Source organism: Tupaia chinensis, unplaced genomic scaffold (assembly GCF_000334495.1).
Source record: "Tupaia chinensis unplaced genomic scaffold, TupChi_1.0 Scaffold144447_1, whole genome shotgun sequence".
Lineage (NCBI taxonomy): Eukaryota > Metazoa > Chordata > Mammalia > Scandentia > Tupaiidae > Tupaia > Tupaia belangeri.
The window spans coordinates 274,742-282,747 of record NW_006204306.1 but is presented as its reverse complement, the minus strand read 5'-3'; positions in this window follow the sequence as shown (position 1 = coordinate 282,747).

Genomic DNA, 8,006 nt, shown 5'->3' with positions numbered 1-8,006 from the left:
GCTTCCTGAAGAAACTCGTGCATGCTGACCCATTTTAGACTTCCTCAGATATGGAAAATAAACATTAATGTTATTTTAAGCCTCTACGTGTGTGAGAGTTTATTAGAGATAAGAACAAGGAACTAACACTGCATGAAAAGACATCCTAGGAAGAATCGACACAAGGCAAAGAACTGATATCCAGCTGATTCAGAGGATGAAGGGAAGAAGTTTGGAGTCTTTCTAGTCCACAGTCTGTTGAAAAAGGGCCGGAAAAGGGTTATGTAGAAATTGAGATGTACAAGGTTATGTAAAGCCAGACACAGGTTTCTATGTACATGTTCAAAGCAGATTTCTATATTAGAAAATAATTCTGCCAGTAAGGAGCTAGAAACACTAGATGTATAAAACCAAGAAGATTTTTATATTCTACATAATTTTACTATAATCCAGCCATATTTAGCCCTTCACAACTAATGCTTAAATTAGTTGATTACAAGAGGATAGCTTTAGTTAACGTTACTAATATTCTCTATCATACATTTTTCCTTGCTCTTAATGATTCTTCATTTCCTCTTCTTTTATATAAAAATGAGTGTAAGAAATCATTATAATAAGAGTAGCAGTGAATTGTAATTTCTCCTAGGGAGCTTACCATATGGTACCTGTCTCTTTGTTATTTAATTTAATTTGATCTGTTAAATATCAGACTTGTAAGGGCTCATATGTCATACTCATTAAAGTGTCATATTCTTTAAAGAATCTGATCCCAAGGAGAATTATATTCCTTTGATAAGATAAAAAACATTTTTATGTTCTACAACTAACAAGTAAAACTCAATAAATGCTTAAGGAATAAAAGGCATTTTAAAATAGAATTGCAAATCATTTTTGCCAATTCAATGTTTGTTTCAATAACGTGTCTGGGAAAATGCACCTGATTATAGACGAATACAATTAGAAATTGATTGCTTACCCATAATAGTAAATCACTTAAAATTTTCTCTCATTTCCAAAGAATACAAAAGCAAATAGCACAAATATTCATGAATATTAATAATCAATGAAATGCAGGGCCAGCAGGTGACTTGGTGGTTAGGGTGAGGGAATCCCACATGGCCAACGGCAGTTTGAGTCCTGGACCTGGTGGCTTGCTTTCTTTTTTTCTCTCTCTAGTGAGTGCATGTGTCCTGAAGCAAATTTAATAATAATAATAATAGATAAAATTAAATAAATAATTCTTAAAAATAATCAATGAAGTGCAAATTAACACAACCTAGAGATTTTACTTTGTGCTGACTCAAGTAGAAATTTAAAATATTTAATTTAAGAAATATTCACTAAAATTAGTATAAATATTCTCTTCTAGAAGGATATATAAACTCCACAACCCTTTTGCAAACAAAATAGCATTATAAGGCCAGCCAATGGCATAGTAGTTAATGTAGCTGGATCTTACATGGCCAACTTTATGATTTGAGTCCTGGACCCAGCAGCTTGAAAATCATGCTGGTTATGTGTGCATGTGTGCCCTAAATCCTGAGAGGAGAATGAAGGAGAAGGGATTATGGCATGACTATCTCCCCTGGGGGTTACTTTCTTACATTCTATCTTTCTTTGGATAATATATATATATATATATATATATATGTATATATATACACACATATATTCCAATAGTCATAGACTACTTGTGTTTCTTAATTTAAATAACTTATTATTGAAATATTTATTATAAAATATAATTATTCTTTTTCTTTTTTATTTAATAAAACTGAACATGATTAAAGTATAATATCATCAAGATATTACTTAATAGTACATATTAAGTAAAGTTTAAGAATTTAGGGGCCAGCATATAGTGTAATGATACATCACTGGACTCCCACATGACTGACCCCGGTTAGAGTTCCACCTAGTAGCTTGAAACTCACATCGGGCGTGTGTGCATGGGTGCCCAAGATCCCAGAAGGAGAATGAACAAGAAGGAATTGCAACGTGGCCATCCCTCCTAGAGGGTGATTTCTCATTTTCCCTCTCACTATCTCTGTTTCTCCAGCAAGCTCATGTGCCCTAAGGCATAAATCTCTACAAAACAAGAATTTAAAATAATCTAGTAATTTAACTTTAGGATGCTGAGTCATAATACATCAGCACTTGGGCTATTATATGTACATTTAATATAATAATTATGGAGAGCATATAGAAAAATACAACTGATTTATTGTAGATCTAACGAATAAAGCACAATACTAAGACACAATCAGAACAGTGTTAGGTGTAGCCTAATATACTAAAATGAAATGGAATAAAGGTGGTAGAACGCTTTTCATTTTCTTTCACAATTTCAGGGAAAAAAAACTGTTGAAGAATTATTTTACCTCCTTTCTCTTTCTTTCATTCATTCTTTCTTTCTTTCTCTTTTTCTTTCCCTTTCTTAATTTCTCTCTCTTTTATCTCTCTCTCTTTTTTCTTTCTCTTTCTCTTTTTCTTTCTCTTTATTCTTTTTTTCTTTCTTTAAAAATTGATCAGAAAGAGACAGAGTGAGTGCAAGAGAGAGAGAAAAAGAGAGAAACCTACGTAAGTGAGAAAGCAAGCTGCCAGATCGGAGATTGAAGTTGCAGTCTGCTATGTGGGAATACAAGACCCTTAACCACCACACCACCTGCGGCTCCAGAAAAATAATTTTTAATAATGAAAATTTATTGAAAAGTGAGAATTGTTTGGGCCAGCAAGTTGGGACAGCTAGAATTCTACATGACTGACCATGGTTTGAGTCCTGGACCTGGCAGCTTGCTTTCTCACTTTCCTTCTCTCTCTGTCTATCGCTGGTCAACTTAAAATAATAATAATAATAAAAATCAATAAAATTTTTAAAAAGTGAGTTGTTATCTTTACAATGTAAAATTAAAATTTATCTTAAAAATTCTGTTTGAAAAAATGAGTAATAGAATATACAGAATAGACAAAATATACAGAAAACTGGGACCAGCAGATGGTGTAATGGTTACATCACTGGACTCCCACGTAGTTGACTGTGGTACAAGTCCCATACCCGGCAGCTTAAACTCATGCCAGGCGCTTGAGTTTAAGTGCATGCATGCCCCAAAATCAATAAAGCAGAATAGAGGAGAAGGGATTTCAGCGTTGCCATCCTCCCTGGGGTGGGGGTAATTTATCACTTTCTGTCTCTCTATCTCTGTCTCTCTGCTGCTTGCATGCGCCCTGTAGCAAAAATCTCTCAGGGTGGGGGAACTGAGACAAAACTGCCATCTTTAAGTTCCTAAATACTTATTAGTCTAAGTTTTATTTTTTTTCTCTTTCTAATTTTTTATTTTTAATTTGGCAGAGAGCACATGCACTCCCCACAGAGAGACAGAGAGAGGGAAAGTGAAGAAGTTCCTCCCATGAGGTCATCCCTTTTCCTCATTTCTTCTTTCAGGATTTTGGGCACACACACACATACGTACAGCTTGTTTTTCAACCGTCCGGGTCTAATACTCTAACTGAATAATCAGCCATGTGACATCCAGCTGCCTTAACCATCACCACTGGTTGGTCTGACAACTTTAAATTTAGAAGTTATATTGAGACAATATCTTGGTATTAATTAAAACTATTATTTATAAATATTATTTTTATTTTATATAAATGACTAGTCTCACTTTTTGACTTATTATTACTCTACTTTCCTGAAATACAAGATGTTTATTAAGCTTGTATATTTAAGTCATACTACTAAGTCTATAAGAAATCTCCTAGAGGCCTTGAGTCTGTGACTCACTTAGAAGCCTACATTCTGAAATGCTGGAAGCCATGTGGAGAACAAGGAATACAGAGACTGGGTTGACCAGATCACTTTAGGCAGAGCACCTGTCCATGATCCTAGCTGACTGGATCCAATATTGTAAGTAAAGTTTAGCAATTTTTTAATTAATGAATTTATATAGAGAGAAAATTTTTGCTATAGAACACATGTGCCCACCAGAGAGACAGAGAGAAAGTGAGAAATCACACCCCACAGGGGATGGTCACATCACAATACCTTCTCCCTTCTTGTCCTCTCAGGATTTTGGGCATACACACATACACACCAGTGTGACTCAAGTTGCCAGGTCTACTACTCAAATGACTGTCTACTATGTGAGAGTGCCTTAACCATTATGCCACCTGCTGGCTCCTCATTTTTTTTTTAATTTTTTAGGGTTTTATAAATATTTTTAAAGAATTATTGAATTCTCTGAAAAGTTGTGCTATATTTTTCTATGCAAAAATGTATCATGACTTTTCTATGACCCAATATTTATTTAATTTTGCTCATCATTATTATATTTTTTCAATTTGACCAGAGAGTGACAGAGTGAGGGCAAATAAAAAAGCAAGCCACCAGATCCAGGACGCAAACCACAGGCAGCCATGTGGAAATCTAGTACCCCAACCATCATCTTATGTGCTGGCCCCAGTAACTCTAATGAATTCTGTGTCTATTTCTGTCCTGATTTTTCTATCAGGTTATTGACCCTCTGCTCTCAATTTTAATTAGTTTAAAAAGCCTTCTATTGTTACAATGTATCACAGATTTTTTTCCCCCATTTTCTCAGTTATATTTTGTTGTTCTTAAGGTGTTTTCATTATGCAAAGTCTTTCTTTCTCTTTATTCGGTAATCAAATTTTCCACTATTTTTTTCTCATTGCAGCTAAAATTTTTCTGAAATTTGGAAAGGGCTTAGTAATTCAAAATTATATAGACATTTTCCCATGTTTTCTTCTCATGCTGGAATGGTTCCACTTAAAAATAAAAAGTAGATTCGGAATTTAAGATTTTTATTTTGTGTAGTATGAGTATGCATTTAATTCTATTTTTTTTACAAAATAGTAAACTAAATTTTCCATGTACTATTATTGTAAAGTCCTTCTTTGCCCCAGTGTCTTGGACTATTTCAACTTTACCATAAACTAAAGTTTACTATGTTTTTGTATCTATTTCTTTTAGGTAATTTCCTCTTTATTCTGAATGTACTTAAGTACACAGTTACACAGTTATGTAATATACCTAACATCTGGTAATGCTGTTTTTTCCCCCTACATCACACCTTTCTTTTTGGTAGTTTCCTATTTTTGTCTGTTTATTTTTCCATATGATCTCAGTACCAACTGAAAGAAACTTGTTAACATTTTTATAGAGATCACATTTAAAATGATAAATTAATTCTTGGGAATTGAGTACTCTTCTACAAAGTTTAGTCATCTCACACAGAAGTAAAAGACTTGTTTCCATAATAAAAGTTTTAATTTTATATATTTTAGAATGCAAATTTTCCTTCATGTAAAATTGGCACATTTTCGGTTATAATTATCTCTTAGTATCGTATACTCGTTATTGCTGTTGGATATTGATTTTATGTGTTATTATACTATCTAATTGTTACTGTTTGTTTATATGTATTAGGCATGCTACTTTTACGCCTTCTCACATTCTTGCATTGCTTTATTTTAATTTAGTTTCATCATTGAATCTCTAGGGTTTTTCAGTTACAAATTTTATCATCTAAAAATATAGTTTTCCTGATTGCTTTCTTATTTTTATGTCTGTGATTTCTTTTGTCTAATTGAATTGGCTAACCCCTCTTCTACTAAATTGAATATTAGCTGAGAGAGTGTAATACTTTTTTTTGCCTTATTAGAAATACCACTAGTGTTTTGCATTAAGCAAAAGACTGGTTTTAGGACTAAGGTTATATAAAGTCCTTTGTATCACATTTAGAAATGAAACATCAAATACTATCCCCTGAAGACTTTGTTTTGTCTTTTGTTTTCTCCAAGAATGTATTGTACACTTTGCAAAGGTCTTTCCATCATCAGCGGAGAAAAATTAGGTGACTTTTCTCTTTATATCTATCAGTATAGTTTACAGAAAGTTAACATGGCAGACCTAGTTACTATCTGTAGAAAGGACTGTGCAGAAATTGGGCTTTGGCTGGTGCTGGGAAATTGGATTTGGGGGCATTACCATCATCCAAGTGGAAAGTGCCTAAACTATATGAATGATGTGTTTTGTGCTGAACTTTCTTTCCTTCTAGGAGTCTGCTATTTTGTTAAGCTCTTGGTAGAGTGTGCCAGTGTGAACAACCCCTAAAAGAAATCCTGGGTACTAAGACTGTAATGAGCTTTCCTCAAGTGTTAAAAAATTGCAGCTGAGAAAATTAAGCCTGGTCCATCTGACTCCATGGAGCTTGGAGAACTTGGCAGCTTTGCACCCAGCTTCCCCATGTGCCTTTTCCTTTGTTTGTTTACTTATTTATTTATTTATTTATCTTCTTACTATAAAGATTGCAGTCATGAATAAGACTATCTGCTGAGTCCTGTGATTTTTCCTAGTACATCATCAAACCAAGGACTGACTTTGGAGACCTCAGACATATGCAGTACTTATTTTTTTTATTTTACATTATTTATACTGTTTCCCAATAACTATAGCATTGATTTTTGCTTTTCCTTAATTCTTCCTTTCTTATTCTTTTTGTCTTTCACTTTTTCTCTCTTTTGGAACCTATATTTTTTTTTTAATTTTTATGAATAAAGGTGTTTGGAAGTATAAAATTTCTTCGAATCACTCCCTTAAATGTATTCCAGATACCTGATTTATAATATCTCCATTATCATTAACTTGTAGAAAAATAACTAATGCAAATTTTATTTTACTTTTAATCCATGTTTAGTAAAGAAAATGTAAAAAAAAAAAAAAAAAAAGATGTTGGTGCAGTGGTAAAACACAACACTGTTCAAGAGAATTCCACACGGGAATGTTTACAATTCATGTTCAGAGACTTCTCTGAGTATGGTGGGCACATGCTTGCACTGAAGGCTGGTGGTGCATTCCTAGTGTCAGGACCCAGTAGACAGCGTTCTCGCTCCTTCTCTCTCTCTTTCTCTTTCTCTGACTCATAGAAAAAGAAAGAAATAGAAAAGGAAAATTATAGAAGTCATACAAACAATTTGCATAAAAGGGGTCTTCAAAAACTTCATGGCGGGAACCAGCAGTTAGTGTAATGGCTATGTCGCTGGACTCCCACGTAGTCGACCGCGGTTCGTGTCCCAGACCTGGTGGCTTAAAACTCACGCCGGGCACGTGTGCGTGCGTGCCCAAGATCCTGAGAGGAGAATGGAGGAGAAGGGATTGCAGCATGACCATACTCCTTGGGGGGTGATTTCTCGCTTTCTGTCTCTAAGTCTCTCTCTGTCTGTCTGGCGAGCGCACGCGCCCTACAGTGAAAATCTCTCCAAAAAACTTCATGGCAGTGCATATAATGTAAGACCTATGCATGGATCTCACATTTATTTTGCACCAAAATTTATTTTTTACTTTAAGTCCATTTTCCACTAACTTTTTGACATCCCTCTGTGCAATTATAACACATTACAAATCCCAAATACTCCATGAGTTTTAAATATCTAAACTAATCATGAACAACTGTAACAGTTGTAGAATAAGCAGATGTAAGTGGCCTTCACATTTCATTTGAAATTTTCTCCAAAAGGAATATGCAATAACGAAAATTTATGGGAAAATCATGCATTCTGTACTAGAACTAGACAGAGCTCCTTGGTTTTCTTATTTTGATCAGATGGAGGGCAGAAAACGTCAATAGTTCAGAGGCTATATTGAGACAAATTAGAAAAGAAACATAAAATAGAAATATTTGTGTATAGTACATTGCCCAGAGATGCGACAAATTGGTCTTTCTAAAAATGATATGGTGCTGTGGAGACAGCTAAGAGCTTGTTAGCAATTCCTACAGGTCCCAAGGGGTTCAAACAGTTCAGAAACAGAGCAGACATGGTTCAGTATATTTTCACAGATTTTCAAAAGTTTTTGCAAAACTCACCCAAGAAATCTTCAGGGAAAAACACACTTTGCTCCTTTTTTCTTTCCTTCTTTTTTCTTTTTTCTTTTTTGTAATTTTCTATATTCTCAGAATAACTTTCCAAACCATTTTAAGTTGGCCCGTAATGACCCATGAAACTGT